The sequence below is a fragment of the Lolium rigidum genome, chromosome 7 (genome assembly GCF_022539505.1).
Source record: "Lolium rigidum isolate FL_2022 chromosome 7, APGP_CSIRO_Lrig_0.1, whole genome shotgun sequence".
NCBI lineage: Eukaryota > Viridiplantae > Streptophyta > Magnoliopsida > Poales > Poaceae > Lolium > Lolium rigidum.
Window position 1 is genome coordinate 303,804,037 of NC_061514.1, and position 25,894 is coordinate 303,829,930.

At 42.5% G+C, this 25,894-nt stretch overlaps 1 pseudogene; it reads right to left on the reverse strand.

The window, feature by feature from the left end:
• Positions 1 to 2,272: 2,272 nt before the first annotated feature.
• On the reverse strand, positions 2,273 to 4,353 carry LOC124673087 (annotated as a pseudogene).
• Positions 4,354 to 25,894: the final 21,541 nt, after the last annotated feature.

Here is a 25,894-nt window from a genome sequence, read left to right on the forward strand (position 1 = left end):
GAGGTTGAAGAGGAAACTGATGATGACATGGAAGACAATGGAGGTGAACATTTCTGCATTTTAGTTTTCGTTTTCATTTGTGTACTTGTGGTAGTCTTTCTGCTTTACATTTCTACATTTTAGTTTATATCTTCATTTTACTTGTGCTGATGATTCTTCTTTGCAGAAAATGAAGAGCTGCCTCTCGATGACAATGCTGCTCCACGTCGGGTGTCTACAAGGAGAAGAACAAAGAGTCGCAAATTATTGGATACCGACATCACCTCTAGAACCTCAAGGAAAGAAGGTAAATCTCACTAACTTGCAGGACATAAATCCACCTATCATTAACAAGAGTATTTGCCTCTGAATATGTAACACCCTGCTATGTTGTTCTCTGTTTGGTACAACAGTCAAGTTTCATAAGGCTCTGAATGTTAGGAACTTATGATAAACAGTAATTAATGTCTACATAAGTAACTGTGTATAGATGCAAGTATATGCTCATGTTTTCCTGTCTACCCACAAATCATCTACCGTCATCTTTTGTATAGAAGAATCAAGTTTCAGAGCAGTGAGTTTGATCTCTTTTGTAGGAGGTAACTATTCAGAGCTGACCTTTGATGTTTTCTACTTTAAAAAATTACTATTTTTGTTTTCTATATGCACTAAAAGAAGAATCATACTGCATCTGTATGGTGGTTGTTTTCTAGGAACTGAAAGAAGAATCATTTTCACCTTGGTTTGATTGTATGCTTACAGGAAAGCTTGTATTCACTTTACTTGTGTGCTCACAGGAAAGCTTGCATTCACTTTGATTTACAGGGAAGCTTTTCCTTTTGATTGTCCCCCACTTGACCAATCAAATGCCATTTTTTTAATGCTTTTATTCTTGTTATGAACCTCCAGTAACTATGTACTTTTGCTTGCTGTGTGTTCGATTTAACATTGGCTGTGTGTACAGGTTGATCAAACTTGAGAAGTGGAGATGTAGGAGCAAGGATGCAGCTGACTTGTGTGTAGGACCAAAGATGTAGGAGCAAGGTTGATCAATTTTTTGTGTGGTGCAGGTCTAATGTGATGCAGGTCTAACGTGATGCAGATTTCTGTTATTTTGTCCCATGTTACCTCTGAATTTTGCCACTGACGCCTAGACTTGAGACATGGTTGATCGTGAGACAAAGACTGAGGTTAAATCGATGGACTGTAATAGATTTTATTTATGGACTGTTGGCCTTGCTGATGCTATTTATGGACTGTATTGGTGGACTGTAATGGCCTGATGCTATTGATGGACAATAATAGATTGTAGATGTTATTTCTGAACTGGTGCCTATTACTGATGGTATTTCTGGACTTGTGACCGTGTGCTTTGTTGAACCTGCTTTGTACCCTTTTTTTTTGGCAAGTGTAATACAATTTCTGGAGAAGATTTGCATGTCTTCCTGGAATTACCGGAATTAAACCGAAATTTCGGAATTTCTCGCAAATTTGGTCGATTTCGGAAATTCCGGACGGAATTTTTGAATTTCAAAATTCGTTTAAACCAACTCGTTCGGTAAAACAGCGGTATTTCCGAGATTTCGCGGTAACCGATTATTCCGGCCACCACCGGTAAAAAAAGCCATCCGAGAAAAAAAAACCTTGGTGACCATTGAACGCCAGAAGTAAGCAATACGATGAGCCATATTTTCCCATCCAAACATCTGCCCCTCCGTTCGAGGGTGCGAGAGGAGGAAGATACAATGCTTGAATTTGTGGTCTTGGAAGCATTGCTCTCCTTGCAGGCGATGCGGGTGACCTCGATGCGATGGGGACGACAACCTGCTCGTTGACGAACATGCTCGAGGAATGTGAGCCATAAAGAGGAGACGTCGAGGTAAACAGTTGAGAAAGGAAATTCATTCATATTTTCGCGTAAGTGCTGCCACGCCAAACTAAATGCTTTCACAGTCGATTGCCATTGGAGGGATTTCGACTAGAACGGGTATGTCTTGAAGAGAAGGCCCGATAAACTGAATGCCGAAATCAACACAGAAACTGGCCAACAGTAGCTAAGATGCGCGCTGATCGCACAGTGAGAAAAAAGTAACGTGCATCTATTGGAAAAAAAACTAGCTGTTGTTTAGGAAAAGTGAATCTATATTCATGAAATCCAATTCTCAATTTACATTCGGGTCACAAATAAACAATATTCAAGAAAGCCAATGCAACATATACACATCCACGACGTCCCGTCCTTTTAAAAAAGAAACAAATAATCTAGACTGTCAATCAACAATTTGTTAACTAATTAAATAGACACGGCGTGTATGCCTTGAGCTGCATTGACTACTGCAACTTTATCGTCTAGGGGCTGACATTCTTCCGTCTCCCCGGTGATCTCTTCGAGGGACTTCCCCTTGGTCTCCGGCAAGAGGAGGGTGAACATAATGCCGACAAGATTGCACCCAACAAGAAGGTGAAGCCTAACATGATGACGAAGCCAACTCTGTTCTTGGGTTCCTGCCATTGGTCGTACGGGATAGCGAGGCAGAGTGTAAAGACCGTCATCATGGTGAACCCGAGGAGCTGGATCTTGATGCGCCCGACGCGGTCGATGAAGGCGACTGCGAAGAAGTACCCTGGCAGCGTGCCGCCTAGCGCGACGGCGGTGTGCAGTCCAGTGGCACGGATCATGCGTGTGACCTGGTTTCCTGGTTCTTCGGGGCTGGGGAGAATCCCGAAGATGGTGAAGATGTCCAACATGAAAATGTTGAGCGAGTAGAAGGTGACGTCGAGGACGAACCAGCAGACGGTGGTGCCAATTAGGTGAATCCCGTGGAGGCGGCAGAACTCCCTGGAGAAGAGGCCGTACTGATCTTCATCCTTACTGACAAGCACGTCGTCTAGTGGGGTCTGTTCCACTTCTTCATGCGCGATGTTCATGCTCAGAACCCGCGCCATGTCCGACGTGGCCTGCTCTGCGTTCTTGGCCACGAGCACGGTGTACCGTGCCGTCTCCGGCATCTGCATGCGCCAGTAGTAGGTGAGCAATGCCGGAATGGCGCCGATCATCAGGACGATGCGCCAGACGTAGTCAACGTCATTGGGCGATGCTTTCTCGAAGGCTTTTGATGTGATCATGCCGACAATCCCAGCAGCAAGGTTGCCAAAACCCTTGAAGTATGTATTTGAAAAAAAACTAATCAAATTGGGTAAAGTAAACATTTCCTCTATTCGAAAATACATGAGATTGTTGATACAGAAGCCATCTTCAAGATGAATCTTTGCCGGTATTATTATTTTTTTTTTTGAGAACACAGTACAACGCAGAAGCTCACAAACACGCACGTACAAACACCCCTATGAACGCACGCACGCACACCCTACCCCTATGAGCACCTCCGAGGGACTGAGCCGGCATATCTTGAGGTTGACGAAGTCACCACTGGCGCCTCGCTGTTGACGGGCACGTCACCTACCACTGAAAGCATAGCGCCGGTTAAATCCTGGAATAAATCCAGGTAAATGCAAACACCCATGTCAAGTCTAGGACTTGAACCTGGGTGGGCTGGTTCCACCACAAGAGACCTAACCACCAGAGCCAAGCTCTGTTTGATTGTTGATACAGAAGCCATCTTCAAGATGAATCTTTGCCGGTATATTATGTTATAGTACATGTTTGGAAATTTTCCTCGTGCTATATCTAACACTCTCTCTTCTTCATATTAATTATCATTGATTTAGTACATCACGACAACTAATATGAAAAGGGGGAGTATCTAGCAAATATAGTAGGCATAGTAACTAACAATTCATTATTTGTCGAAGTTATAAAAGTCTAACAGCATGGTATAAAAAATTCATGTTGAAAACAGCCGGAATACCTACCTGCATGGCGAAGACGGCGGCGATGAATGCGCCGCGGGTTTTCTTATTGGCATACTCAGACATGATAGTGGCCGAGAGCGGGTAGTCGCCACCGATGCTGACGCCGAGCCAGAACCGGAAGAAGCAGAGGACGGTCACCACGCTTTTGCCGGTACGCTTGCTGAAGGAGAAGCCGGAGGCAAGGGAGCAGGCGACCATCAGGAGCAGCGTGTAGCCATATATGCGCTTCCGGCCCATCTTGTCTCCGAGCCAGCCGAAGACGAGCTGCCCGGGGACGGTGCCGCAGAGCGCGATGACGCTGATTGCGGCGGAGACCCCGCGAGGCGGCCGGCCCCCATAGTACCTATGGCCGATGATGTCAACGACTAGGGAGATGGAGAAGAGATCGTAGGCGTCGGTGAAGAAGCCCATGCCGGCGATGGCGATCGCCGTGAAGTGGTACCACTGCGTCTTTGCCACGTCAAGGGCTTGCAGCACGCTCGGCTGCTGGTTGCCAGCCATGGTGGTGATGCTTCCGTTGCTCGCACTCGCGATGCTCCGAGCTAACTGCTTCGTTCCATCTCTTTGCTTTTATATCCTTGATTCCTTAAGACCAGATCCGCACGGTTTCTTTCAGACAATTAATAATTAACTACTTGGTTTTATATGGTTTGTTCTCTTAAGCCAGTCGAGTGACATCTCCTATGTGGCAAAAGTGGCACTACACCCTTGTCTCTTTGCTTATGTTGTTCTTGGGCACCAATATGATTTGAGGATGTATTTCATTTCTATGCCATCTTTGAATGTTAAATCCAGCTATGCACCTAAAAAATCAATTAATAACCAATGATGTTCAGGGTTTGTAACTTTGGTACCAAAACTATTTCGGAGCTCAAAGAAATAATTGAATGTGTTAAATATATTAGTATATCCTAGCTCTCTCAAACAGTTCGGATTTTTGAAAAACTTGGCTAATGCATTAATTTATTATGGTATTAGATCTAGGAGATCTTAAGTTCAAGCCCATGCTAATGCACTATTTAATCTACTCCAAATAGTTGCGGCTCTCGGTTACCTTTATCTAGTGTCTTTATGTTTGTCTAGCGTATATGCATGTGAGGGGAGTGTTAAAACATATAGGCTAACCATTTCCATCGGTTCAGAGTTTTGAGATAATTGGCTAGTGCATCAATCATCAATTCAATAATTGCAACAATCATTTACCAATATTTGGTTGAAATTTTATGTGTTGCTGATAGTGCACATAACATGTGAGCAAGTGCGGCGCTTCGGAGTTAGAGCTCCAAGGAGCACAGTTTTCTTGGAAAAAAGCAATCAAATGTAGTGTATTTGAAAGTTTCACAAAATAGAGAAGTTTTTGCTAAATAATAGGCAGTATCTCAAGCATTAAAAATCACAAATTTGTCGCTTTAAATAAGAAAAAAGACTCAATTTTAGTCTTCATGTTTGTATTTTTTTTTGTAGACCACAGACTAAAAGACATTTCGATGAAAATTTAGACTGACATATTAAATTATATGTACTCTCATATTTTCACTTATTTTTGAAATTTAATATGGTGTTTTCTTTATGCACGGCTTCACTTTCATACTTCTTTCGGTCCTCCCAAGTCTATTGGATTTTTTTCCATGCTTCATCGACACTGCTGCTCTCGCCGGTGGTCTCACCATTTCATTCAAGATACAACACTACTTCAAGAGAAATCTATAGATTTAAATTCGGGGAATATAATAATGAATAGTGCAAACATAAATTTGGTTTTGAGATACCACAGTATACTACTATTCTAATTAATGCAATAATATATCTTTGTCGCTAAAGGAATATATCCATATCAAGTAGATGGAAAGTACACAATCCACCAACGAAACAACATAAGGATGTTGCCAAAAAGAATGAAATGCTGCTTCTCTCTATTGGATACGTGCCCACAAATTGGCAAAACCACGCTCCCCATTTCCAACTTAGTGAGCTCCTTAGTTTGTTAGTCTGATCAATCGATAAACAACTTCTTCTTATCAAAAGAAGCGTCTAATGGTGGTAGTCGAGGCATCAAGGATGCACATAACCAAAACAACGAAAAAGTTCACGGAGGGAAAGAAAATAAGAATAAAAATATACCTAGGTAGTTAAGGCCTAGTTTGGCAATAAATGTGTTCTAAAATTGAAGAATTATTAAAAAAATAGTACTACATGGGCTAGTAATGCCTTCAGTTTCAGGAAAAAAATGTCAGAGTTATTTTTTAATACTTATAAAATGGCACGTTCAGTTTTTTAGTCACAGCCAAACACATCAAAGTTTTTTGAAACTGTGGTATTTTGAGAAACTATAATATTTCTGAAATATTTCAAAAATACTTTGCTCTCAAACACGATCTAAGCTTTTAGATGATGAAGAATTGTACTCCCTCCATCCACAATCAAGTGTAGTTTAAGGTTATGGTGTAAGTCAAACTTTATCAAGTTTAACCAACTTCATACAAAAATATCTTAATTTATAATGCCAAATCAATATCACAAAATGGCATTGTTTAAATGTAGTTTCATAACATACTAATTTCAGTCTCCAAAAAGTATACTAATTTTATGTCAAATTTACTGCTGAAATTCCTATGAAATTGGTCCTTTTTTACGTATAAAAAAAACCTAAAACTACACTTATTTGTGGAGGTAGGGAGTTAGAGGCGTAATGGTGCAACGCAGGGGGAGGATCGATCAGGCTTAGAGGCTAATCAAGCTTCGTCGGAGTAGTCTACTGAATCCAAATTTTCATGTAAGTAAGTATGAAGTTAGATGAGACTGGTCGGATGTTGATCGCAAAGGTTTTTTTTTCGACAATGTAACTTTTTTTCTACTAGAATGTTGGTCGGAAAGATTATAAAAGTGATGGAGAAGTATGGAAATTTCTTAACTTTCAAATAGACACTCCCTGCAATGTGCGTTTCACAATCACAAGTACGATGATTCAATAGACTACTCCGACGAAGCTGGCAGGAAATTTGGTAAGTCGTCGTTACGTACAAGTAGTCTTGGACGGCAGGAACAAACTACTGCAAATCTTTTAATTAATTCAGCCGCGAAATTATTGATGCATCTGGTGACTAGAATATCCCCCTTGATGATGAGAGATTAAACGCGTCTCCGAGAATATCCTCCGGATCAGATGCAGATTCCATTTATGTTTAAGACTGATATATCCAATGTTGCAGTCTCGTTGACTGCACGTAGTAAAGCACACACTAGAGTCTAGAGGATAAGGAGACAAAGTGGAATTTCAGAACCTACCTGTGCCGCAGGATTGCTGGGTCTTGGGAGGCAGGAATCCTTTAGCAAGGGGAAAGAAGGTCAAACTTCATTGGGCGAGTTAGAGCATCTCCAACGACGCGTCTCATAGCGGTCCCGATAGCGATTTGGGAGCCGAGAGCGAAAACAGGCTCACACCGGCACGCCCCAAATAGCGCCGGCGTTTTTTCGAGCCCAATAGAAGCATCGGCAACCCCGTGCCGGCACCTTGGCGAAGGACACGAAGCGGGCGCGTTGGCGCCTTGCGAGGCGGAAAATTTTGGGTGTGGAGCCGCCTGTCAGCCACCCATCCCAAAGTTATACATCTTTTCCACCAAAACCCCGTCCCCTCCGCCGCTCATTTCTCCCGCCCGCCGCTCCATCTCCCATCCAGCCTCCAACCCGAAAACCCTCGCCGCCGCCATGCCGCCGAAGAGAAAGGCTCCATCGAAGGCAGGGAAGGCACCGACGAAGGTGCCGCCGAAGGAGAAGCCGGCGAACATGTCGCTGAAGGCAGGGGCCAACGAAAACCTCCGCTGCTCCATGATGACGTCTGACCGCAGAAGGCGCCGCATCGCCGCTCTTGAAGCCGCGAAAGCGCTGGCTGCTGCCAAAGTGTGTCTCAGCTTGAGCGGCCGCCAGTCCGAAGGGAGCCAGCAGCCCGCCGGCCGCAACTTCTCGAGCTCACCATCGTCGCCGGGGTACTGCGCGGGGTACTACGTGGAGGGGCCGTCGCTCTCGCAGATGCGTCTATCGCCCAAGTGCCCCGAGAGTGACATGACCTTCGGCACCAGCGCGCCATTCTCGCCGGATTCAGCGGCGAGGGGAAGCAGCGCCTTTCGCTTCCCCATTGACCTGAACTCATCGCCTGGCCTGCGCTGAACCGACGTCCACGTGACAGACGGCACCGGCCTTCCCCGCGACCTCTTCCCCGACGAGGGCAGGAGCACTCACTAGGTGTTCCACAGCCCGTCCGGCGTGTCCATGGGAGACGACGAGGTCAGTTTCCTAACTTTTTTATGTGTTATGTGCATCGTAGACACCGGCGGCGACTGAAAGTAGGTAACTTGTTGTGCAGATTATCGTCGGGGACGAGATCCTCAACGGGTTCATATGCGGCCAAGCCTACGAAGCCCCCGTTGACGAGTATGAAGAAGAGGCCGAGGAGGACGAAGGTGAGGAGGAGGTCATGGAGGAGCTGATCGACGCTGACACCGGCGTGACCACGACGAGGACGACGACGCGCATGCGTTCCAGTGGCACTCGTGGTCCGAGGTGGAGGTCTTTGGAGGATGAGTGTCTCATCGAGGCGTGGAAGCAAGTGAGCTTCTGCCCCATCACCGGCGCCAACCAAACCGGAGGCAAGTACTACAAGCGCATCCTAAATTCCTTCAACGAGAAGAAGAACTATGGTGAGTACGCCACCATGAACATGAACCAGAATGAGGGCGCCCTCTCCCACTGTTGGAACATGATCAAGCCGGCGTGTAGCAAGTTTCATGGCTACTATGAGAAGATTAAGAACTGGAAGGAGAGCGGCAAGACGATGGTGGATTGGGTATGATCTACGCCCATTAGATGATTGATGTCTACGTTCCCCCTCCTTTCCTGTAGACAGTGTTGGGCCCCCAAGAGCAGAGGTTTGTAGAACAGCAGCAAGTTTCCCTTAAGTGGATACCCAAGGTTTATCGAACTCAGGGAGGAAGAGGTCAAAGATATCCCTCTCATGCAACCCTGCAACCACAAAGCAAGAAGCCTCTTGTGTCCCCAACACACCTAATAGGTGCACTAGTTCGGCGAAGAGATAGTGAAATACAGGTGGTATAAATAAGTATGAGCAGTAGCAACGGTGCCAGAAAATAGCTTGCTGGCGTGTAGTTGATGGTGGTAGTATTGCAGCAGTAGTAACACAGTAAAACAGTAAACAAGCAATAGTAACTCAGCAGTATTTAGGAACAAGGCCTAGGGATTACACTTTCACTAGTGGACACTCTCAACATTGATCACATAACATAATAGATAAATGCATACTCTACACTTTTGTTGGATGATGAACACATTGCGTAGGATTACACGAACCCTCAATGCCGGAGTTAACAAGCTCCACAATAATGCTCATGTTTAAGTAACCTTATAGTGTAAGATAGATCAATAGACTAAACCAAGTACTAACATAGCATGCACACTGTCACCTTCATGCATATGTAGGAGGAATAGATCCCATCAATATTATCATAGCAATAGTTAACTTCGCAATCTACAAGAGATCATGATCATAGCATAAACCAAGTACTAACACGGTGCACACACTGTCACCTTTACACACGTGCAGGAGGAATAGAACTACTTTAATAACTTTGCTAGAGTAGCACATAGATAATAGTGATACAAAACTCATATGAATCTCAATCATGTAAAGCAGCTCATGAGATCATTGTATTGAGGTACATGGGAGAGAGATGAACCACATAGCTACAGCGAAGCCCTCAGCCTCAGGGGTGAATTACTCCCTCCTCATCATGGGGGCAGCGATGGCGGTGAAGATGGCGGTGAAGACGGCGGTGGAGATGGCTCCGGGGGCAATTCCCCGTCCGGCAGGGTGCCGGAACAGAGAGTTCTGTCCCCGAATTGGAGTTTCGCGATGGCGGCGGCGCCCCTGGAGTCTTTCTGGAGTTTCGTCAATTGGTGTCGAGGTTTTAGGTCACGACGACTTAAGTAGGCGAAGAGTCGGAGTCGGAGGGGGCCTGGGCTGCCCAGACCATAGGGGGGCGCGCCCCCCCCTTGGGCCGCGCCACCCTAGGGTGTGGGGCCCCCCTGGCACTCCTCCGACTCTCCTTCGGTGTTCTGGAGCCTTCCGGGGAAAAATAGGAGGTTTGGCGTTGATTTCGTCCAATTCCGAGAATATTGCCCGAACAGCCTTTCTGGAACCAAAAACAGCAGAAAACGGCAACTGGCCTCTCGGCATCTCGTCAATAGGTTAGTTCCGGAAAACGCATAAAAATGATATAAAGTGTGAACAAAACATGTTGGTATTGTCATAAAACAAGCATGGAACATCGGAAATTATAGATACGTTGGAGACGTATCAGCATCCCCAAGCTTAGTTCCTACTCGTCCTCGAGTAGGTAAATGATAAAAGATAATTTCTGAGGTGACATGCTACCAACATAATCTTAATCATACCATTGTAAAGCATATGAGATGAATGCAGCGATTCGAAACAATGTAAATGCAATGAGTAAACAAGTGAATCATATAGCAAAGACTTTTCATGAATAGTACTTTCGAGACAAGCATCAATAAGTCTTGCATAAGAGTTACTCATAAAGCAATAAATTCATAGTAGAGACATTGAAGCAACACTATGGAAGATTAAGTTTCAGCGGTTGCTTTCAACTTGTAACATGTATATCTCATGGATAGTTGTCAATGCAAAGCAATATAACAAATGCAATAAGCAGGTATATAAGAATCAATGCACAGTTAACACAAGCGTTTGCTTCTTGAGGTAGAGAGAGATAGGTGAACTGACTCAACAATAAAAGTAAAAGAATGGTCCTCCATAGAGGAAAAGCATCGATTGCTGTATTTGTGCTAGAGCTTTGGTTTTGAAAACATATAGAGAGCATAAAAAGTAAAGTTTTGAGAGGTGTTTGTTGTTGTCAACGAATGGTAATGGGTACACTAACTACCTCGCCAACCGGACTTCCAAGAGCGGCTCCCATGAATTATTTTATTTTTGGGTGGCACTCCTTCCAACCTTTCTTTCACAAACCATGGCTAACCGAATCCTCGGGTGCACTGCCAACAATCTCATACCATGAAGGAGTGCCTTTTTATTTTAGTTTTATTATGATGACACTCCTCCCAACCTTTGCTTACACAAGCCATGGCTAACCGAATCCTTCGGGTGCCGTCCAACAATCACATACCATGGAGGAGTGTCTATTTTTGTTAATTAATTTGGGACTGGGAATCCCATTGCCGGCTCTTTTTGCAAAATTATTGGATAAGCGGATGTGCCACTAGTCCATATGAGAGTCCGTCAAAAGTAAATGACAAGGTTGAAAGCTAAACACCACATACTTCCTCATGAGCTATAAAACATTGACACAAATCAGAGGTGATAAATTTTGAATTTTTTAAAGGTAGCACTCAAGAAATTTACTTTGGAATAGCAGGAAATACCACATAGTAGGTAGGTATGGTGGACACAAATGGCATAGTGGTTGGCTCAAGGATTTTGGATGCATGAGAAGTGTTCCCTCTCGATACAAGGCTTAGGCTAGCAAGGTTGTTTGAAGCAAACACAAGTATAAACCGGTACAGCAAAACTCACATAAAAGACATATTACAAGCATTATAAGACTATACATCGTCTTCCTTGTTGTTCAAACACCTCACTAGAAAATATCTAGACTCTAGAGAAACCACTCATGCAAACCAAATTTTAACAAGCTCTATGTATTTCTTCACTAATAGGTGCAAAGTATATGATGCAAGAGCTTAAACATGAGCACAACAATTGCCAAGTATCACATTACCCAAGACATTATAGCAATTACTACATGTAGCATTTTCCAATTCCAACCATATAACAATTAACGAAGCAGTTTCAACCTTCGTCATGAATATTATGAGCTAAGAACACATGTGTTCATACGAACCAGCGTAGCGTGTCTCTCTCCCACACAAGCATTTATTCAAACAAAAACAAAAACAAGAAACATACAGACGCTCCAAGTAAAGCACATAAGATGTGACCGAATAAAAATATAGTTTCAAGAGAAGGAACCTGATAATTTGTCGATGAAGAAGGGGATGCCTTGGGCATCCCCAAGCTTAGACGCTTGAGTCTTCTTGATATATGCAAGGGTGAACCACCGGGGCATCCCCAAGCTTAGAGCTTTCACTCTTCTTGATCATAGTATATCATCCTCCTCTCTTGACCCTTGAAAACTTCCTTCACACCAAACTTCTCATAATCTTCATTAGAGGGGTTAGTACATAATCAAAAACTCACTTGTTCAGAGGTGACACAATCATTCTTAACACTTCTGGACATTGCTCAAAGCTACTGGAAGGTAATGGAACAAAGAAATCCACCCAACACAGCGAAAGAAACAATGCGAAATAAAAGGCAGAATCTGTCAAAACAGAACAGTCCGTAAAGACGAATTTCTAATAAATACTTCCGTTGCTCAGATCAGAAAACTCAAAACTAATGAAAGTTGCGTACATATCTGAGGAACACGCACGTAAATTGGCATATTTTTCTGATTTTTCTACAGAGAGAAAATCCCAGATTCGTGACAGATAGAAATCTGTTTCTGTGCAGAAATCCAAATCTAGTATCAACCTTCGATTAGAGGCTTCACTTGGCACAACAAAACACAAAACTAAGATAAGGAGAGGTTGCTACAGTAGTAAACAACTTCCAAGACACAAATATAAAACAAAGTACTGTAGCAAAATAACACATGGGTTATCTCCCAAGAAGTTCTTTCTTTATAGCCATTAAGATGGGCTCAGCAGTTTTAATAATCCATTCGCGGGAAATAGTATTTGAAGCAAAAGAGAGCTTCAAGAAGCAAATTCAAAACAAATTTAAGTCTAACATGCTTCCTATGAAGAGGAATCTTGTACACAAATGAATTGATGAAGAACAAAGTGACAAGCATAAGAGGATAAAACACGAGCAACTTCAAGATTCTCAACATAAAGAGGGGAAACTTAATATTATTAAGATGCATATAACCATATTTCCCTCTCTCATAATAACTTTCAGTAGCATCATTGATGAAATCCACAATATACCCATCACTTAAAACATTCTTATCATGGTTCATATGCATAGAAGTATCATTAAATTTGGCATAAGAAGAGTTATTCTCATTAATAGTAATTGGAGCAAGATTATTATCAAGAATTTGAACATGGTAAACAAGTTGCCTATTAAGGGGATTGTTTTTGGTAATCCAATCATGACTATGACAAGTTTCATAAGGATAATTAGAACCTACATCATAGCATTCTTTATAATAATCATTAGAGATCGGAGGCATAGTGTCATCATAAGAAATAGAATAGTTATCCTTCACAATCGGTTTATCTGTGTCCACACCATTATTGTTATTAGAAGGAGATGTATCAAGAACATAATGACCAGTAGCTAAAGGATTTGCAAACACCTCTTCCCCAAGCTTAGAGCTTTCTATATCGTCATGGGAGGAAGCATGGATAGCACTGACACTATGGCAATTATTATCATCATCATTTTCAGAATCAATTTCCCAGAGATTTGCAATATCAAAAGTGGTGTGCTCATTCAAATCATGATTGCTAATGTATGTAAAGGGCATAGGAAGATCATCATATTCAGATTCATTATCACAATAATCATTAGGAGCAACATACTTACGGTTACCTATTGTTATCTCATATACCCGGGGATATGATGTTACCTCTTTCTTTTTATTCCCCTTCTTCTTCTTCTTCTTCTTCGTTCCCTTCTTCTTCTTCTCTTCCTTCTCCTCGTTCCCTTCTTTAGGTGGAAGAGGCTTGAAGGGTGGCTTGTCCGCATAACCTGATTTACTTTCAGAAACAATAGAAGAAACTTGGGGGAATCCCTCCTTTTCATTAATTAGTTGAAAACACACAGCAGTCCTATCATATTTTGGCAAGGTGTCATCTTCTAAGATATTTTGTATGTAAGTATTTGTATGGCTATTATCAATGCAATAAGAAAAACACCCATGCAGGACATCATCAATATCAAGATCACTCATATGTAACAAAGAGATTTTTCTCGACAATTCTTCACACCCCAAAAATAAAGTAAGTTCATCATGCTGATTAGGAGTAATTTCATCATCACAATACAAATTTGCAGCACTCATTGGGTTCAATATATCACACTGGAGGAGCATTGAAAATTAAAATGACCCACTTCATGGCAAACTTCACAAATAAAAGGATAGAGGGCACAAACTTTTTTACCAAGATTATCTAGAGCCCTAAACCACTTTCTAGTTTTTTCATTAGCATGATGGATACAATATTCATCTTTGATTTGATTAATTCCACAAGGTCTATGTATTCCACAAAAATTAACATGCTTATAGGAAATAGCATTCTTAGGAGTTTGAGCATGCTTATTGCAATAATTAACAACAATTTCATTCTTCATGCAAGCCTCTTTAAAAGGTTCATGATACTTATCAAAATTATTCTTAGGCAATTCAAAATGAGAAGCAAAGGCTCTATAAAGATTTGCAGCAACTTGAGAGTCAAGACCATAAGTAGCACTCATATCTCGAAATTTATCGGTATCCATAAAAGCTTCAATGCATTCATAATCATAATTTATACCTGACTCTTTACCTTTGTCGTTCTCCCATCCTTCAGCGTTGTCCTCAATCCGATCAAGAAGATCCCACCTAGCTTCAATCTCCTTGCTTGTGAAAGATCCCTCCGAACAGGCATCCAGATAGTCCTTGTGTTGTCCTGAAAGTCTCGCATAAAAATTGTTAACAATAACATTACGGGGGAGCTCATGAATGGGACATTTGAGCATTAGAGATTTCAATCTCCCCCACGCTTGAGAAATACTCTCTCCATCACGAGGATAAAAGTTATAAATATAATTCCTATCAATATGCACTTCATGCGGAGGATAAAATTTAGAATAAAAGAGAGATGCAATTTCCTCCCAACCAAGAGAATGCCTATTCTCCAAAAATTTATACCAATGCGCTGCTTTACCAGACAGCAATGAAACGAGAATAGCTTCTTCCTCACTTCATCCATAGAGATACCTGCACACTTGAATAACCCACATAATTCGTGCAAAAACAAGTAAATGATCTCTAGGATGGACAGTTCCATCCCCTTTATAGTGGTTGTCCATAACACGTTCAATAATTTTCATGGGTATTTTATACGGAATACTTTCAGCAGGTGGATTTAAAATATCGAAGCATTATTAGAGTTATCGCATATGGGAGATAAAGCATTATCGAACAAATTTTCTCCCCTAAAGATGGGAAGCTAAAAAGACCACAAAAACTAGCTTCCCCAAGCTTAGACTTCTTCATAGCATTAGCAGTAATTGCATTCATACTAATAACATCGCTACTAGCATGCAAATAAGGTTCCATAGGTTTTTTAATTTTCGCATCAAACAATTCTAAATCAGGAAAAAGATTAAAAAGCTCACTAAATTTTTTGTTGTTTTCCATTATGCCTAACTAGTGTAAACAAGAAACAAAAAGTTGCAATTGCAGGATCTAAAGGAAATAGCTTCGAGTACTTACAATGGCGGAAAATAGCTTGGTAGCCGAGGTCCGGAGTGTGAGTACCTTTTACCTTTCCTCCCCGGCAACGGCGCCAGAAAATAGCTTGATGTCTACGTTCCCCCTCCTTTCCTGTAGACAGTGTTGGGCCCCCAAGAGCAGAGGTTTGTAGAACAGCAGCAAGTTTCCCTTAAGTGGATACCCAAGGTTTATCGAACTCGGGGAGGAAGAGGTCAAAGATATCCCTCTCATGCAACCCCGCAACCACAAAGCAAGAAGTCTCTTGTGTCCCCAACACACCTAATAGGTGCACTAGTTCGGCGAAGAGATAGTGAAATACAGGTGGTATAAATAAGTATGAGCAGTAGCAACGGTGCCGAGAAAATAGCTTGCTGGCGTGTAGTTGATGGTGGTAGTATTGCAGCGAGTAGTAACACGGTAAAACAATGAAACAAGCAATAGTAACTCAGCGGTATTTAGGAACAAGGCCTAGGGATTACACTTTCACTAGTGGACACTCTCAACATTGATCACATAACAGAATAGATAAATGCATACTCTACACTTTTGTTGGATGATGAACACATTGCGTAGGATTACACGAACCCTCAATGCCGGAGTTAACAAGCTCCACAATAATGCTCATGTTTAAGTAACCTTATAGTGTAAGATAGATCAATAGACTAAACCAAGTACTAACATAGCATGCACACTTGTCACCTTCATGCATATGTAGGAGGAATAGATCCCATCAATATTATCATAGCAATAGTTAACTTCGCAATCTACAAGAGATCATGATCATAGCATAAACCAAGTACTAACACGGTGCACACACTCGTCACCTTTACACACGTGCGGGAGGAATAGAACTACTTTAATAACTTTGCTAGAGTAGCACATAGATAATAGTGATACAAAACTCATATGAATCTCAATCATGTAAAGCAGCTCATGAGATCATTGTATTGAGGTACATGGGAGAGAGATGAACCACATAGCTACGGCGAAGCCCTCAGCCTCGGGGGTGAATTACTCCCTCCTCATCATGGGGGCAGCGATGGCGGTGAAGATGGCGGTGAAGACGGCGGTGGAGATGGCTCCGGGGCAATTCCCCGTCCGGCAGGGTGCCGGAACAGAGAGTTCTGTCCCCCGAATTGGAGTTTCGCGATGGCGGCGGCGCCCCTGGAGTCTTTCTGGAGTTTCGTCAATTGGTGTCGAGGTTTTAGGTCACGACGACTTAAGTAGGCGAAGAGTCGGAGTCGGAGGGGGCCTGGGCTGCCCGGACCATAGGGGGCGCGCCCCCTTGGGCCGCGCCACCCTAGGGTGTGGGGCCCCCCGGCACTCCTCCGACTCTCCTTCGGTGTTCGGAGCCTTCCGGGAAAAATAGGAGGTTTGGCGTTGATTTCGTCCAATTCCGAGAATATTGCCCGAACAGCCTTTCACGGAACCAAAAACAGCAGAAAACAGCAAGCGGCCTCTCGGCATCTCGTCAATAGGTTAGTTCCGGAAAACGCATAAAAATGATATAAAGTGTGAACAAAACATGTTGGTATTGTCATAAAACAAGCATGGAACATCGGAAATTATAGATACGTTGGAGACGTATCAATGATCCATCTTGTTCATAATGCATTATAGTGTATGTATTAGATGATCCATCTTGTTCCATATCTTGTTTTGCATCATGTATTGTTAGATACTCAACGCCCTCGAGATGTAAAAGTTCAAAAATGAGGACAAAGACTTCCCCTTCATGCATTGCTTCAACAAGCTCCAAGGTTGCAAGAAATGGGACGACCTCTGCCTCACTCTCAACAAGGAAAGGGTAGAAGGGTCGGTCGATCCAGTCGGCGCCTCCACCGGACGCCCCATTGGCAACAAGAAGGCCAAGGCCGAGAGGAATGCGGCGCCGGTATTGGCCGCCATGGACGCCTCCCTCGAGAAGATGATAACTTCATTCTCGGTGGAGAACAAGGAAGCGGCGGAGAGGGCCACCGTCCTGTGGAAGGCAATCCTCGACAAGCAAGACATGAAGATCAAGTTGGAGAGGGAGACGGTGGAGACGGCGAAGATGGAAACTCACGCCGCTGCCATGAAGGCCACCAACAAAGCGACGCAGCTGTCGTTGGCCAAGATGTCTCAAGAATCCAAGATCTTGATGGCCGGCATGGAGAAGATGGACCCGTTGGCGCGGGCGTGGCACGAGATGTACCACGAGCGCATCGGCCAAGAGGTGCTGGCAGCGCGAGTTGCGTCGGCGTCTCCCCCGACACCCTCGACGTTCATGTCTCCGACGGCACCCTCCACATTCATGTCTCCGGCGGCACCGTCGATGTTCATGCCTCCCCTGGCGACCGTGGATCCTGTTGCAGCGACGGTTCTGCCGCCGGGGCTCGCCGATGATGAGGCAGTCGTCGAGGTTGAGCCGCCCCTGACCCCGTTCATCTGATCAGTTGGCTTGGAAGCCGAAGTTTCTTTTTGCAGCCGGAGATAGCGCTTCGGTGGCCGTATGTTGGCCCAAACATCATATTCGAAAACCTATTAGAATTCGGTAGTCATGTGTTGGCTCAAACTTCATATTCGAAACCCTATTTGAATTTCTATGCTTTTGTTTAAGTTTTCAATCCAAATAATCTATTGGGACTGTCATATGGGGCGCGCCGGTGTGAGAGCAACTCCCCCAAATGGAGGATGTTGTGCCGCCGCGCCCCATACGACAGTGCCGGCGCCCCTGCCGGCTGAAAGGACATGGAGCCTGATACGCGTACAGCACACGTCTGTTGGGAACCCCAAGAGGAAGGTGTGATGCGTGCAGCGGCAAGTTTCCCTCAGTAAGAAACCAAGGTTTATCGAACCAGTAGGAGCCAAGAAGCACGTTGAAGGTTGATGGTGGCGGAGTGTAGTGCGGCGCAACACCAGGGATTCCGGCGCCAACGTGGAACCTGCACAACACAACCAAGATACTTTTCCCCAACGAAACAGTGAGGTTGTCAATCTCACCGGCTTGTTGTAACAAAGGATTAGATGTATAATGTGGATAATGATGTTTGTAGAGAACAGTAAGAACGAGTATTGCAGTAGATTGTATTTGATGTAAAGAATGGACCGGGGTCCACAGTTCACTAGTGGTGTCTCTCCCATAAGAAATAGCATGTTGGATGAACAAATTACAGTTGGGCAATTGACAAATAAAGAGGGCATGACAATGCACATACATATTATGATGAGTAGTGTGAGATTTAATTGGGCATTACGACAAAGTACATAGACCGCTATCCAGCATGCATCTATGCCTAAAAAGTCCACCTTCGGGTTAGCGTCCACACCCCTTCCAGCATTAAGTTGCAAACAACAGACAATTGCATTAAGTATGGTGCGTAATGTAATCAACACAAATATCCTTAGAAATAGTATTGATGTTTTATCCCTAGTGGCAACAGCACATCCACAATCTTAGAACTTTTTGTCACTATCCCAGATTTAATGGAGGCATGAACCCACTATCGAGCATAAATACTCCCTCTTGGAGTTACAAGTAACGACTTGGCCAGAGCTTCTACTAATAACGGAGAGCATGCAAGATCATAAACAACACATAGATGATAGATTGATAATCAACATAACATAGTATTCCATATTCATCGGATCCCAACAAACGCAACATGTAGCATTACAAATAGATGATCTTGATCATGTTAGGCAGCTCACAAGATCCAACAATGATAGCACAATGATGAGAAGACAACCATCTAGCTACTGCTATGGACCCATTGTCCAGGGGTGAACTACTCACACATCACTCCGGAGGCGACCATGGCGGTGAAGAGTCCTCCGGGAGATGATTCCCCTCTCCGGTAGGGTGCCGGAGGCGATCTCCTGAATCCCCCGAGATGGGATTGGCGGTGGCGGCATCTCTGGAAGGTTTTCCGTATCGTGGCTCTCGGTACTGGGGTATTCTCGATAAAGGCTATATGTAGGCGGAAGCGTAGGTCAGGGGGCGTCACGAGGGCCCCACACGCCAGGGCCGCGCGGCCCAAGCCCTGGCCGCGCCGCCCTGTTGTGTCGGCGCCTCGTCGCCCCACTTCATTTCCCTTTCGGACTTCTGGAAGCTTCGTGGAAAAATAAGACCCTGGGCGTTGATTTCATCCAATTCCGAGAATATTTCCTTACTAGGATTTCTGAAACCAAAAACAACAGAAAACAGCAACTGGCACTTCGGCATCTCGTTAATAGGTTCGTGCCAGAAAATGCATAAATATGATATAAAGTATGTATAAAACATGTGTGTATCATCAATAAAGTAGCATGGAACATAAGAAATTATCGATACGTTGGAGACGTATCAGCATCCCCAAGCTTAGTTCCTACTCGTCCCCGAGTAGGTAAACGATAACAAAGATAATTTCTAAAGTGACATGCTATCATAATCTTGATCAATACTATTGTAAGCACATTAGATGAATGCAGCGATTCGAAGCAATGGTAAGAACAATGAGTAAACACCTGAATCATATAGCAAAGACTTTTCATGAATAGTACTTTCGAGACAAGCATCAATAAGTCTTGCATAAGAGTTAACTCATAAAGCAATAAATTCAAAGTAAAGGCATTGAAGCAGCACAAAGGAAAATTAAGTTTCAGCGGTTACTTTCAACTTGTAACATGTATATCTCATGGATAGTTGTCAATGCAAAGCAATATAACAAGTGCAATAGGTAAACATGTAAGGATCAATGCACACTTAACACAAGTGTTTGCTTCTAAGATAGAAAGAAGTGGGTAAACTGACTCAACATAAAAGTAGAAGAAAGGCCCTTCGCAGAGGGAAGCATGGATTGCTATATTTGTGCTAGAGCTTTTATTTTGAAAACAAGAAACAATTTTGTCAACGGTAGTAATAAAGCATATGTGTTATGTATAATATATCCTACAAGTTACAAGCCTCATGCATAGATTACCAATAGTCCCCACACCTTGTCCTAATTAGCTTGGATTTACATGGATTATCATTGCATAGCATATGTTTTAACCAAGTGTCACAAAGGGGTACCTCTATGCCGCCTGTACAAAGGTCTAAGGAGAAAGCTCGCATTGGATTTCTCGCTTTTGATTATTCTCAACTTAGACATCCATACCGGGACAACATAGACAACCGATAATGGACTCCTCTTTAATGCATAAGCATTCAACAACAAATAATATTCTCATAAGAGATTGAGGATTGTTATCCAAACTGAAACTTCCACCATGGATCATTGCTTTAGTTAGCGGCCCAATGTTCTTCTCTAACAATATGCATACTCAAACCATATGATCATGATAAATCTCCCTTACTTCAGACAAGACGAACATGCATAGCAACTCACATGATATTCAACAAAGGGTAGTTGATGGCGTCCCCAGGAACATGGTTATCGCTCAACAAGCAACTTATTAGGAAATAAGATACATAAGTACATATTCAATACCACAATAGTTTTTAAGCTATTTTTCCCATGAGCTATATATTGCAAAGACAAAGAATGGAGTTTTAAAGGTAGCACTCAAGCAATTTAATTTGGAATGGCAGAGAAATACCATGTAGTAGGTAGGTATGGTGGACACAAATGGCATAGTTTTTGGCTCAAGGATTTGGATGCATGAGAAGTAATCCCTCTCAATACAAGGCTTAGGCTAGCAAGGTTGTTTGAAGCAAACACAAGTATGAACCGGTACAGCAAAACTCACATAACAACATATTGCAAGCATTATAAGACTATACACTATCTTCCTTGTTGTTCAAACCCTTACTAGAAAATATCTAGACTCTAGAGAGACCAATCATGCAAGCCAAATTTTAGCAAGCTCTATGTATTTCTTCAGTAATAGGTGCAAAGTATATGATGAAAGAGCTTAAACATGAGCACAACAATTGCCAAGTATCAAGTTATTCAAGACATTATACCAATTACCACATGTAGCATTTTCTGTTTTTTTTTTGAAGGGTCAACAGTGGGGCAAAAAACCCCACTGCAATTTTTATTAATAGATAAAAAAGGTTACAGATGTACAAGTTGTACAAAGGAAAGAAAAATAAAGAAAGAAAGAAAGAAAGAAAGAAATAAAGAAAGAAAGAAAGCAAGAAAGAAAGAAAGAAAAGAGAGCTCTAAAAGGTCATGAAGCTATGAAGCCAAGTCTTGAAAGGATTCTCCCATTTTTTCTTCATTCTGTAAGAAAGCAAGTAGATCTCTTGTTTGAAAATTGCCTTCCAGGCTTGTAAAGTTGGTGTTTGTCCCTCAAAAATTTTCCTGTTTCTGATTATCCAAATGGACCATGAGGCGATAATAATGATTTCCACTGCAAAAGGTACATTCAGCTTGTCCTTGATATCATATAGAACTTCCATGATAGATTGTTGGTTTGAAATATGAGGGCAGATAAATGACCAGCATTGCTGTGCAAATGGGCAACTCCAGAAAAGATGAGCTAAAGTTTCTTCTTGACTACATTGTAGTGTTGCACAGTTGTAAGATTGTAAGTTGCAGTTTTTCCTCCGGAGAAGATTCCTTGTGTTTAATCTGTCATGTAAGAGCAGCCAGAAAAAGAATTTGTGTTTTGGCTGACAGGAAGATTCCCATAACCAGGTGAAAAATATGGGAGTATGTTGAGTGCCAATAAGAACCTTGTATGCTTGCCCAGTAGAGAACTTGTTTGAACCCCAAATATAGCTCCATGAATCTGGCTGAAGCATATTTAACTGGATAGAATCACATAATACTTCCAACTGTTCAAACTCAGCAAATGCTTGTTGGGAAAGGGGTAGATGAAACATGTCCTGGAGAAATTCCATTTGCATCACTTTGTTTACAGAGATATCAGTTTTCTTAGCAAATGAGAGGAGATGAGGGAATTTCTGGTGGAGGCAATAATCTCCCCACAAATCTGTCCAAAATAATGCAGTTTTTCCATTGCCCAAGTTACATCTTGCTAGAGCTTTATAAGTATCAAAGAGCTTCAAATGTGATTTCCACCAGAATGATCCTTCAATTTTAATTCCTGGTGGATTGTCTTCATCATAATATGTATCTCTTATGAGATTCACCCAAGGAATGTCAAGATTATTGAAGAATTTATCCAAGTTCTTGAGCAGCAAAGTCTTATTCTGAATATCTAGGTTAAGAACTCCCAAACCTCCTTGTTCTTTTGGTCTGCAGATTTTTTTCCAAGAGACAAGAGCATTCCCTTTTGCTTGTACATCATTGTTTCTCTTTCTCCAAAGACAGTGCCTCATGTATTTAATAACCTGTTCCTTGATTGTCACTGGTACATCCAGGCAGCACATAAAGAAGATTGGGAGAGAAGCTAGTACTGATTTCACCATTTGTAACTTTCCTCCATAGTTGAGGAAGTCAGCAATTCCACCAAGTCTTGTTTGAACTCTTTGAACCATGGGAAGGAAGTACTCCAGAGATGGTTTTGTGATGCCAAGTGGAAGCCCTAAGTAAGTGAAAGGGAGTGATCCAATTTTGCAATTTAAAGTGGCTGCAAAGTGTGCCAGCCTTTCTGCAGTCATATTAATTGGCATCATATTTGACTTCAAATAGTTCACTTTGAGACCAGTAGAAGCAGCAAAAGAATGTAGCAGAGCTTTAAGGCAAAGTAATTGATTTGCATCTGCTTTCATAACAAGAAGGGTATCATCTGCATATTGGATCACAGGGAAATCTGGACATGATGCACAAGGAATGGGTCTTGTAATGAGATTCATCTCCATAGCTTTGTTCAATACTGATTGTAGGAAATCTGCTGCTAACACAAAAATCAAAGGTGATAGAGGGTCACCTTGTCTCACTCCTCTCTTGCAGTAAATTTTTTTCCCAGGGACCCCATTCAGCATGACTGCAGATGTCCCAGAGCTGAGGATCATAGATATCCATTGTAGCCATTTGTCACCAAATCCTTTTGCTTTGAGGATGTGAAGAATTGTTGAGTGTTCAATCTTGTCAAAAGCTTTTTCAAAATCCAGCTTCAAGATTAGAATTTCTTCTTTTGATTTGTGGCATTGATAAAGATATTCAAATGCCCAACCAAGACAGATCTTGTATGGACCTTTTCTTGAGGAATCCATATTGATTTTTGTGTACAAGAGAGAGAATAATATCTTGTAATCTATTAGCCAACAGACTTGGTGATGATCTTAAGGACACAGTTCAGCAAGGATATGGGTCTAAAATCACCAGGAGTCAAAGGATTCTCTGTTTTTGGAATTAGAGTAATATAAGAGGAGTTGATACTTTCCAAAGAAATGTTTCCAGCATGGAAATCACTAATCAGTTTTTTGATATCAGGGGCAATAATTGACCAACAACACTTGACAAACTCATTATTGAAACCATCAGGTCCAGGTGATTTATCATTTGGCAAATTTTTGACAACATCTTCTATTTCCTTATCTGAAAAAGGAGCTTGTAGAATATTATTCATTTCTTCAGTGACATTTGATTCCAGAATGCCCTCAAGATTGAACTGCATATCAGGGTTATCAGAATTACCCATCCTTTCCTTGATAGCTTGCCATAAAATAGCAGCCTTCCCTTCATGATCATGAATTTCTGCTTGGTCAGAATTCTGAAGCATAGATATGTAATTGTGTCTGTAGTTTATAGTTGCTTTTGAGTGGAAGAACCTAGTGTTTGCATCCCCCAGTTTGACCCACTTAATTTTTCCTCTTTGTTGCCAGTAAGATTTTTGATTTTGCAACAGGGTGAGAAGGTGTGCTTTGAGGATATCTCTAAGATCCCATTCAAGCACTGTCAAGGTTCTGTATTCCTCCAACCATATAACAATTAACGAAGCAGTTTCAACCTTCGCCATGAACATTATGAGTAAAGCCAAGAACACATGTGTTCATATGCAACAGCGGAGCGTGTCTCTCTCCCACACAATGAATGCTAGGATCCATTTTATTCAAACAAAACAAAAAACAAAAGCAAACAGACGCTCCAAGTAAAGCACATAAGATGTGATGGAATAAAAATATAGTTTCACTAGAGGAACCTGATAATTTGTCGATGAAGAAGGGGATGCCTTGGGCATCCCCAAGCTTAGATGCTTGAGTCTTCTTGAAATATGCAGGGATGAACCACGGGGGCATCCTCAAGCTTAGAGCTTTCACTCTCCTTGATCATATTGTATCATCCTCCACCAAGCTCAAAACAACTCATTAGAGGGTTAGTGCATAATCAAAATTCACATGTTCAGAGGTGACATAATCATTCTTAACACTTCTGGACATTGCACAAAGCTAATGAAAGTTAATGGAATGAAAAAATCATCAAACATAGCAAAACAAGCAATGCGAAATAAAAGGCAGAATCTGTCAAAACAGAACAGTCCGTAAAGACGATTTTTTTAGGTGCACCAGACTTGCTCAGATGAAAATGCTCAAATTGAATGAAAGTTGCGTACATATCTGAGGATTACTCACGTAAGTTGGAAGATTTTTATGAGTTACCTACAGAGAATACTACTCAAATTCGTGACAGCAAGAAATTTGTTTCTGCGCAGTAATCCAAATCTAGTATGAACCTTACTGACGAGGGAACACCTCGGCAATGCCTACGTATTGTAGACTAGGGTTTCGGGAGAGCGACGATGGAGATTCCGGGGACGAGATTAGGCACACGACGTACCCAGCTTCGGGTCCCCTCGGTGGAGGATCCCTACGTGCTGCTAGCAATCCAGTATATGATCATAGATGTGTTTACAGGGTGCCGCCATAGGCGGAGCTATGTTGTCTATATTCTGTCTATCTGTTGTCCCTCTATTTCGGGTGCCCTGGCTAGCTTTATATATGCAACCAACCTAGGGTTTTACAAGAGTCCTAGTCGACTACTTCTTCGGGTTGCCTTGTTGGGCCTTCTCCATATTGGGTCTTCTCCATATTGGGCCGAGCCGGTATACTTATAATGGTTACCCGAAGGGTATGCCCATGTCAGTAGCCCCCGAGTTTATAGGGAAGTCGAAGACTTGCGTAGAAACTCCAAGCATAACCATCTCCGAAGTCTAAGAAAATACAAGGCGAGGTCCATGTCGTAGATCATGTGTAGCGTAGATGATGTCGACGATTCTTGAAATTATCGGGTGCGCGGCAGCGCTCCCGATGGGAGTAGCCCCCGAGTCTATGGGCAAGTGCTTGCACTTGGGCATAGACTCAAGTTGTACTACTCGATAAAGACCTTAACTATATTTCTGGAGGACTTGATGAAATCCATGTGCTCCCGATGGGAGTAGGCTCCACTCGAGTCGTAGAATCGAGTTGAGTCTACAAACCTTGATTGTCATAGATATTGTCGAAGTTATTTTTCTATCGGGTGCGCGACCAGCGCTCCCGATGGGAGTAGCCCCCGAGGCTACAGCCAAGTGTTTGCACTTGGGTGTAGGCTCAACTTGCTTGTAATTGACTCCACAATTTTTCCTTTTTC